Source organism: Podarcis melisellensis, assembly GCF_964234715.1.
Source record: "Podarcis melisellensis genome assembly, chromosome: W".
Lineage (NCBI taxonomy): Eukaryota > Metazoa > Chordata > Lepidosauria > Squamata > Lacertidae > Podarcis > Podarcis melisellensis.
Window position 1 is genome coordinate 6977530 of NC_138535.1, and position 10536 is coordinate 6988065.

The 10536-nt window shown below is 48.3% G+C and overlaps 1 long non-coding RNA gene across 1 annotated transcript; it reads left to right on the forward strand.

Annotated features, from left to right (window-relative positions):
* The first annotated feature begins 4203 nt into the window (after positions 1–4203).
* Positions 4204–9359, forward strand: LOC309361298. Its single transcript, XR_014164407.1, has 2 exons — positions 4204–4945; positions 8342–9359. It is a non-coding gene; the product is annotated as an uncharacterized lncRNA (long non-coding RNA).
* The last annotated feature ends 1177 nt before the right edge of the window (positions 9360–10536 follow it).

Consider the following 10536-nt stretch of genomic DNA (forward strand, 5'->3'; position numbering starts at 1 on the left):
ATACGGAAAATTTACAGACAAGCTGAGGGAAGTTCTGGAAAAAAAGGATTATGTAGATTGGATGTTTAATGTTGTATAAATTGATGTTCAAAAATGAATAAAAATAATTTTTTTTAAAAAAAGAGAGATTGATCTTCCAGAGAACCAGTCTGCAATAGTAGCACATTCCAGCCAGAAGGATGAGGCAGACCTGGACCTATGGCACAGAAGGCTTGGACTCAGAGACACCAGCGTTATTCTGGATCTACAGAGAAGAGATCTTGTAAGAGGTTTGCAAGTAACAGAGAGCAACAGAGCTCCAGTAAAGCGTATAAGCTGTATTACTGAAAAGGCTGTAAAACCATCATTTCCACGTTGTACAGAACACAGAAGCACCAAAGTGCTTGACATTGTACACACTGACTTATGTGGACCGATGAATGCTCCATCACTGGGAAATAATACATACATACTAATATTTGTTGATGATTTTTCAAAGTACTGTGTTGCATATTTCATCAAAGAAAAGAGTGAGACAGTGGACATGTTCCAGGACTACATTGCCATGGTCAAGAACAAGTTCCAAAGAGCTCCAGCTGTGTTAATGAGCGACAATGGAGGTGAGTACTGCTCAAGTGAAATGCAGGCTCTCCTGGCCAAGGAAGGAATTGCACACCTAACCACAATTCCCAACACACCACAGCAGAACACCATAGCAGAGAGAAAGTTTAAATCCATTTTGGATATGACAAGATGCATGCTAAGAGATGCATCCTTGCCACAAAAGCTGTGGGCAGATGCAGCAAACACAGCAATTTATTTGCAGAACAGATTGCCAACCAAAGGAGCAGAGCACACACCATTTGAACTTTGGCATGGGAAAGTTCCCAATTTGTAGCACATACGTGTGTTTGGGAGTCTGTGTTACTACCACGTCCCCAAAGAACACAGGCACAAGCTTGACTCCAAGGCACAAGCAGGTATCCTTGTGGGGTACGCTTCTGGAGGCAAAGGATACAGAATCATGGACTTACAAACTGGTAAGACAAATGTGCACCATGCAGTTTATTTTGATGAACATGGCAAAGCTGACACCAAGAATAGTGTTGTGGATTTTTCCAACAAGTCAGAAAGGACTCAAGAATTTGTATACTTCACTTTTGAAACACCACAAAGTACTAATCTGCCTTCCAGTGTTATAGGCGACGCACCAGAAGACGCAGAGGACCAGACCCCTGGCGGCACCAGAGACGAAGAGGAGGACTCAGATGGGGACATGCCTGTGTTGGAGGAGGATGAGGAAGCTGATGTGGTCGCAGAACCAGAGGTCAGACGCTCATCCAGAACCAACAAAGGTGTCCCACCATTACGGCTGTCCTACTTTGCAGGGTCAGCACTTCCACAGGAACCTTCCACATGGGAAGAGATACAGGAGATGCCAGCTGCTGAAGCCAGTCTCTGGAGGAAGGCCACGCAGGAGGAGATGGATGCACTGCATCAAAACAAGACCAGGACACTCAGTGAGCTGCCTCCCGGTAAGAAGGCCATTGGCAGTAAATGGGCTTTTAAGGTTAAGAAGGGGTCAGAAGAAGTGCAACTCTACAAAGCTAGACTTGTAGCACAGGGATTTTCACAACATTTTGGTGAAGACTACGATGAGGTTTTTGACCATCCGTGAGGTACAGCAGCATAAGAATGCTTTTGAGCATTGCAGCCTCCAAGCAAATGAGGGTGAAACACATTGAAATTGCTACTACTTTTCTTCACGGACAGATTTCAGAGGAAATTTATATGAAACAGCCCAAAGGTTTTGTAAAACCACATGAGGCATATTTAGTGTGCAAGCTGCAAAGGGGACTTTACGTACTTAAGCAGGCTGCTAGAGCCTGGAACCAAAAGTTGCATAAAATGCTGACGCAACTTGGATACAAGCAATGCAATGCTGACAAGTGCTTGTACAGTAAATCAAATAATGGACAATTCTCATATATTCTAGCATTTGTTGATGACCTGATTATTGCCACAGCAAGTGAAAAAGACTATGCACAGATAGTAAAACACCTTAGCAAAGAGGTGGAGGTCAAGGAGCTAGGAGATGTCCAGTACTACCAAGTCCAAGTGGAAAGAGAAGAGGATGGCTCATTTCTTCTCAGTCAGAAGCAAAAGATGCACAAACTGATTGTATGCATGCAGATGCAAGACACACACCCGGTTGCTACACCCATGGCTACCGACTTCTTGAAGAATCAGTAGGATTCAAAGCAGTTGCCAGACAACAGTGAATACAGGTCGGCGATTAGTAAACTTTTGTATTTAGTTACCATATGTAGACCTGACTTAGCAAATGCTGTGGGGATTCTTAGCAGAAAGGTGAATTCTCCCACTGAGCATGATTGGGCAGGTGTTAAAAGGGTGGTGCGGTATTTGAAGGGCACTATGAATTGTAAATTAAAGTTACCAGCTGTCAGAAATCCTAAATTGGTTGGGTATACTGATGCGGATTGGGCTGGGGACAATGCTGACTATAAATCAACAAATGGTCATGTTTTTATGTTTGGGGGTGGACCTGTTGCGTGGGGTAGTTATAAACAGAGCTGTGTAGCATTGTCTTCCACGGAATCAGAATACGTTGCAGCAACAGAAGCGTGCAGAGAGGTTGCCTAACTCGATCAACTCATCAAGGACTTTGGGTTGATGAGAAAGGGACCTGTCAGCTTGCTAGAGGACAATCAGAGTTGCCTAAAGCTGATGCAGAGTGAGAAGTTCCAAGTGAGAACAAAACATATTGGGGTGAAGTACCATTATATACCCAAGATGATCCAGGATGGACTTGTGGAACTGTCTTACTGCAGCACCGAAGAGATGACTGCTGACATCCTGACAAAGCCCCTGCCAGAGAGAGTTTCCAGAACCTACGTGTCAAGCTGGGACTCTGGGTGGTTGAATAAAATTATTTAGGTTTTGTGCATGTTGTATTGCCTGAGAAGGGGTATGTGGGATGTGAAACACAAGAGCAGTCAAGTACAACATTCCTAGAGTGAACATGTTTACACATGGGGAGGAATGTTTGTCCAGCCAGCAGGTAAACTTCCTGTTTCTTTCTGGGCTGGGACAGACTTGCTTTGCATGTGACTAGAGGTGGGTGTGGCCTCACCTCTGCAGGTAACGACAAAAGCACAGGGCAGGGCAGCCACCTCTCTCTTTTTGATTATATGCATCGAAGAAGCAGCATTTGCTTAGCCAAAGATGCTCTCTTGGCTTCTAGCCAAGAGATGACAAAGGGACTGTCTCCTTATGGAATAGTTTCCAAGTGTATGTTACTTTTCTAAGCTAAGTCTGCCTTCTGGGATCCTATTGTGAACAGAATGATATGTGAGTAAAACTTTTTATACTTTTATAGAAGACTGTGTTGTGTCTTATCTTTTATGAGGGAATATGGGGAAAATACCAGAACAGTTATTATAGAGGCTTTAGCGAGCCTGAGCAAACGCATCCGCTGCAAGTTTAAAAAGGAGAATGTTACTCTGCTAAATTGTGAACTTGTTAACACAAGTTGGAAAAGGATATAATCAGACAATATATCCTCTCCTGCATCCCTGAACATTCCCACAGGCTGAACCCAGGATCTGCACACCAAGGCTGCTGCTGCTGCTGCTGCTGCTGCTTCTTCTTCTTCTTCTTCTTCTTCTTCTTCTTCTTCTTCTTCTTCTTCTTCTTCTTCTTCTTCTTCTTCTTCTTCTTCTTCTTCTTCTTCTTCTTTCTTCTTCTTCTTCTTCTTCTTCTTCTTAATTTTATTTTATTTTATTTTATATATATATATATATATATATGCTTTCGTAGATTTTCACGGGTACAGGAATGCAGGTTTTGGTGTCCTCGGGTGTCTTCCCGTGTAAAAGTTGGGGTGTCTAGGCAACGTTTCGACGAGGTCTCACTCGTCATCTTCAGGCTGGTGCTTTCGGCTTCTTGTTACTGGAACAGAGCTCTGTTCCAGTAACAAGAAGCCGAAAGCACCAGCCTGAAGATGACGAGTGAGACCTCGTCGAAACGTCGCCTAGACACCCCAACTTTTACACGGGAAGACACCCGAGGACACCAAAACCTGCATATATATATATATATATATATATATATATATATATATATATATATATATATATATATAAATTTATTATTATTTTTTAATTAATTTTTTAAAAAATATTTTTTATATATATATTTTTTATTTACTTATTTTACTTTATCATTTTATTAAAGTCCAGTTTTATTGCTAACTTTACTGTCTTTTTATTATCAGATATGGCCCCTAAAAAGGCTGGGAAAAAGACGGTGACGGTCGTCTCTGCTAAGCGGCCCATTAAGGGCCCATCACAATCCCTGCGTTCTCCAACCCCACCTCAGTCTGGGGGTCAATTGGAATCACTGGTTCCAGGGATATCAGGCGACCCTGTGGCTTTGGCGCGTCTTGCTGCAGAGGTGGACGGCCTTATTCAACGCTGTGCTTCCCGACCATCGACTTCGATGGTGCCTGCTCCTACGGTGCCTGCCTCTTCCCCAGTTCTGTCATCATCTAGCGAGGATGGGAGTGAAGTTGCAGGGGCTGGGGATTTGTTGTCTGAACCCCCGCCCCGGTCCCTTGCTTTACCTGTGCCTCAGGTTGGCTCAAGGGGGGGAAGATGCTCAGCTAGGCGACGTTTAGGGAAGCGGGCCAGGGAATCGACTCTGGCCAGGGCAATTTTGCCAGCTCAGTCCTCCCCTGTTTTACCGTCGGGTTCGGGTCTCTCACATGATTTTTCTATTCAGTCTACCTTAGGTGCCCCACAAGTTGAGGCAGATGTGGACTCTTCAATGGAGGACAGCTTGCCTGTTCCGGCAAAATCTTCTTCCGGGGGGCATCGCCGCCGTAAGAAGAGTTCCAAAAGACGTGCCAAGAGGAGGAGGGGCGAGTCTTCATCTTCTTCCACAGGTACATCTTCTGAGAGCTCAGGGGATGAGACCGATGCCTCCCTGGGTCTTTATTGGGGTTTTGGAGAATGCATTGGTGGTTTGCCACAATGGACTTGGCAACGCAGGGCTAATTCACATAGGGCCAGATATGGGGCAATCCTTGATTGCCGCGATGGTAGATTGGTTCCTGACGTAAAAGTCTCTACTAACTCTGTTAGAGACATTATACCAGGGGCTCATTTGTCCTCTAAATTGTGGTCCAGGATTTTGGATGGCCGCTATGTGGACATTTTTGACCTGGCACCACCAACCGCAAGCCTGGATGCTCTTGATAAAGCCGTATCTGCCCCAAAGAGGCGGACTGCGCTTAAAAAGACGGATAGGACCTTTGAGTGCTGGCTGGATGGCTTCCAGGTCTTTGCTGGGGTTGTCTCGGCTTCTTATCCTCAGAGAGCTTTCCATCTCTTTGTGTACCTGTCTATTGTCCGCTCGACGCACACCATGGCTGGCGCTGAGGCAGCAATCCTTTACGATGAAAATTTTCGACGTCGTGCTGCAAAAAACCCTACGGCTCGATGGGACCGCAGGGATTTGGATGTGTGGACCACTTATGTGGTCCCACATTTTGAGAAAAAGGCCCTGGAACAGTCCAAGCCAAAGGCAGCTCCTGTTCGGCCTGGGCGTAAGTTAATCTGTTGGGCTTTCAACAAAGGAGAGTGCCAACGGCAGCCTTGCAGATATCCACATGTGTGTGATACGTGTGGCGGGAGTCACCCCGCTACCAATTGTCGGGGAAAGCGGCCCTTTCGAGGGGGGAAAGGGGGTGCTCAGCAACCCCCAAAGGCCACACCCTCTACCTCTTCCGCCGGAATTGGAAAGTAGTGATTTACTGTCTATGGCATATACGCCGATAAAACTGTTGACATTGTTGCCTTGGCTGCAGTCTTATCCCAACCGCGAGGCTGCAGCTTATTTGAAAGAAGGGTTTTCAGTGGGTTTTAGGATTCCTGTAGCCACGGCGCCCGTGGCACGGAATCCTCGCAATCAGAAGTCTGTGCGGGAGATGCCAGATATCGCCTGCAGGAAGATTGGAAAGGAGTTGGCTTTACATCGTATGGCTGGCCCTTTTGCAGTACCCCCGTTTCCTAAGTTGCATATTTCGCCTTTGGGTATTGTCCCGAAGAAGGCTCCGGGGGAATTTTGCCTTATTCATAATTTATCTCACCCTAAAGGCACGTCAGTAAATGATGTTATTCCCCCGGAGCTTTGCTCAGTGAAATATGCATCCCTTGATCAGGCGATCAAGATGATCAGGAAATTTGGCCCTGGGGCCTTGCTGGCGAAGTGTGACATTGAGTCGGCTTTTCGCTTGCTGCCTGTTCATCCTGAAGACTTTTGGCTGTTGGGTTTCCAATTTGAGGGGAAGTTTTATTTTGACAAAGCTATGCCTATGGGCTGTTCCATAGCATGTGCTGCCTTTGAGTGTTTTAGTACCTTTTTGGAATGGGCCTTGCGTGTTAAGACCGGCCTAGGGGGCATGACCCATTATTTGGATGATTTTTTGCTGGCCTCAGCACATGACACGGGCAACTGCGTTGTGTTACTTGAGGCCTTTGCTTCCCTTATGGGAGAACTGGGGGTCCCCTTGGCGGTGGATAAAACTGAAGGCCCAGCAACTCAATTGACGTATTTGGGCATCTGGTTGGATACCAATGCTCAAACATCCAGCTTACCCCTAGATAAGATAATTGCGCTGCGTAAGGTTATTCAGGAGATTCTTCCTTTGCGGAAGGTTACTCTGAGGCAGCTTCAGTCATTATTGGGTCATTTAAATTTTGCATGCAGAGTGGTGGCGCCTGGTCGCCCCTTCTGCTCCCGTCTGGCCAGGCTCACGGCTGGACTACGGGCCCCACAGCATCGGGTGCGATTGTCCGCGCAGGTACGGGCAGACTTGCAAGTCTGGCTGGAATTCTTAGAGGAATTCAATGGTGTATCCTTGTGGCAGGACGTTTTGAACCTCCACAATGATTTTCAAGTGCACTCTGATGCTGCTGGTTCCTTAGGCTTTGGGTTGTACTGGAATGGAAGATGGTGTGCCATGCGGTGGCCGCCTGAATGGCAAGGGGAAGCGATTACGCGAGACTTAACTTTTCTCGAGTTTTTTCCCATTGCAGTCGCAGTGCATTTATGGGTCGCTGAATTCAGGGACTGTCGGATATGTTTCTGGTCCGACAACCAGGCGGTGGTGAACGTGCTGGCAAAACAGTCGTCCCGTTCTCCCAGGGTATCGGCCCTTCTGCGGGCCTTCGTCCTACATTGTTTGAGGTTTAATATTGTGTTTTCGGCACGCTTCATCCCCGGTATATCTAACGAGATTGCTGATGCTCTATCCCGTTTTCAGATGGAGCGATTCTGGTCCCTGGCTCCAGAAGCTCAGAAGCTTCCAGAGTATTTTCCCCCGCACCTCTGGAATCTTGGCAACACTTAGTCATGCAGGGAGTAGCAGCTTCCATTTCTACATCCACTTTGCGATCCTATAAAAACGCTTGGGCTGACTTTTTAAAATTCACGCAGTCGGCGTCCAGCAATTTTAAACCCCCTCCTACCACTTCTCAGGTCTTGCAATACTTAGCTCATTTATTTCAGCTGGGCCGCGCTGCCAGAACTCTGAGAATTCATTCTGCAGCAATTTCTTTTTTCAGCAAGTCCTTGTATGACAGGGATCCTTGTAAAAGGTTTGTGGTGCGTAAGGCCATTGAGGGGTGGGGCAGACTTGCCCCCCCCCCCAGGGCGGCTGCCAGGCGTCCTGTCACCTTTGAGTTGTTGTCCAGAATGCGCTCCAAGTTGAGGAGTGTGTGCTGGTCTAAATATGAAGCACGCCTTTTTTCAGCAGCGTTTTCATTAGCATTTTTTGGAGCCCTCCGGGTGGGAGAGGTTGTAGTGGAGTGCAATTCAGCTGGTGGTTCCCGCGGGTTGCTCTTCCAGGATATTAGCGTGTCCCCTCTGGAGTTGAGACTATTAGTGCGCAACTCCAAAACTGATCAGTTGGGTCGGGGGGAGGTTATCCGCCTCCCTGCCACTGGGGAGGTGGGCCCATGCCCGGTCAAGGACATAAGGAGGTACTTGGCCATGAGGCCTCCTGGGGATGGTCCCTTGCTCTTGCATGAAGGTGGTCGCCCTCTGGCACGTCACCAGTTCGCAAAAATCATGCGTAAGGTTATTGCGGCATGTGGAATCTCGGCATCTGGTTTTGCCCCTCATTCTTTTCGCATAGGGGCAGCGACCATGGCAGCCCATTGGGGTTTGTCAGCTGCCAGGATTAAGGATCTGGGGAGGTGGAAATATGATGCCTTCAAGGGTTATGTCCGTAACAAATGTTGATTTTGTTACTAATGCTTGCTGTTTCCACTTGCAGATCCCTCGCTGGTCCGCGTCTGGATAGTAGGACACAGCATCGTCCATTGGGCTGGCATCAGAGCGAGACAATCTGCCAGGGGATCATGTCTCGGCCTCCCTCGGCACGTGCAAGTGTCATGGATTTCCAGACGCGGAATGCTGTGGGAAGAGTTTTTGCCGCTTATTGAGCGTCGGCTGCTTTCTTCCCCTCCCCCAGCAGCCATGGTGGTACAGCTGGGGGAAAATGATGTGGCAACTGTTGATTGCCTTTCTTTGCGCTCCATCATCATGAGGGATTTGGAGCGTTTGGCCACCTTGCTGCCTTCTGTGAGAATTATTTGGTCTCACTTGTTGCAGAGGCAATCCTGGAGCGGTGTTCCCCGCCCGGAGGCCACTGAGAAGGCCAGGAAACGCATTAACTCTGCAGTGTGCAAGAAGGTTTTGGAGCTGGGTGGGTTGGTTATTCCCCACCCCAGCATTTATTTCAAGGCGGTAGCCCTTTACCGGGCGGATGGAGTGCACCTTTCTGATTTGGGGAAGGATATTTGGTTGGATGCTGTGGCTGAAAAATTAGGTTCCTGGTTGGGTTTGTGAGTGGTTGGCGGCGAGCGTTAAAGCTCGGGTGGCGGTTAGGCATTGGTTATAATATGCTGGTGGTGGAGGGGTCAGGCGGTGCCGGCCCCTCCTATTGCGCTGAAGGGAATTCCGTTAAAGGAATCCTGGGGCTTGCCATGATTTCGTCCAATCCCTGTTATGGGACCAGGGCCGCCCAATCCCTGTTATGGGAATCCTTGTTATAGGACCGGGCAGGCAAGCTTTCGGGGAGCTGCTGGGGTGAGCGGCGTGGGTCCGACGCTTAGCTCAAATGACCCCCAGTTTGACTTTCTCTTCTACTGGCTACCGATCGGACCTCGGGATGTCAGTTCTGTCCCAGGCGGGGGGACAGATAGTCATAACCAATGTCTAAACAACCACTCACTGATTTTGTATTTTAATAAAGTTGTGGCCAAAATAGTGCCCAAAAACCAAAACTAAAATTACGTGTTATGTGTGAAGTTATTTGAGGGGTGGCCTGGGGACCTACACACGCAACCAATTAAGCAAAATTCTATGCAGATTGCCATAGGAGGGGGTCAGGCTGCACCCTGACCAAAGGCCTGGTGGAACAGCTCTGTCTTGCAGGCCCTGCGGAAAGATGTCAGGTCCCACAGGACCCTAGTCTCTTGAGACAGAGCGTTCCACCAGATTGGGGCCAGCCTAACCTCTCTGTGGCCTGGGATCTTCAGGATGTTTTTATTTGCAGACCGTAAATTTCTCTGTGGGACATACCAGGAGAGGCGGTCCCGTAGGTACGAGGGTCCTAGGCCGTATAGGGCTTTAAAGGTTTAAACCAGCACCTTAAACCTGATCCTATACTCCACCGGGAGCCAGTGCAGCTGGTATAGTACCGGATGAATATGATCTCGCAGCGAAGACCCCATAAGGAGTCTCGCCACGGCATTCTGCACCCACTGGAGTTTCTGGGTCAGTCTCAAGGGCAGCCCCACGTAGAGCGAGTTGCAATAATCCAGCCTGGAGGTGACCGTCGCGTGGATCACAGTGGCTAGGTCAGGGCGAGAGAGATAAGGAGCCAACTGCTTAGCTTGGCGGAGATGAAAAAATGCCGCCTTTGTTATAGCTGTAATCTGCGCCTCCATAGAGAGGGAGGTATCGAAGATTACACCCAAACTCTTAACGGACGATGCTGGCACTAATTGCACCCCTGCAAGAGATGGGAGTTGCCCCCTCAATCCCATATCGCTCCGTCCCAGCCAGAGGACCTCTGTCTTCAAAGGATTTAACTTCAACCAGCTCCCACGTAACCATCCAGCCACAGCTTCCAGACATCTGGACAGTGTGTGTGGGGCCGAGTCAGGATGGCCGCCCATCAACAGATAGAGTTGGGGGTCATCGGCATACTGATGGCAACCCAGCCCAAAACTCCAGACAAGCTGGGCGAGGGGGTGCATAAAGGTGTTAAAAAGCATCGGGGAGAGAATCGCACCCTGAGGCACTCCACACACCAAGGAGTGGCGTGATGACAATTCTCCCCCAAGCGCCACCCTCTGTCCCCCAACCAGAGAGAAACGAGCGCAGCCATTGAAGGACTGTGCCCTGGATCCCCACATCGCCATATTATACTGGCTTCTTGGGTCCAGTGGCCTTGCTATAATA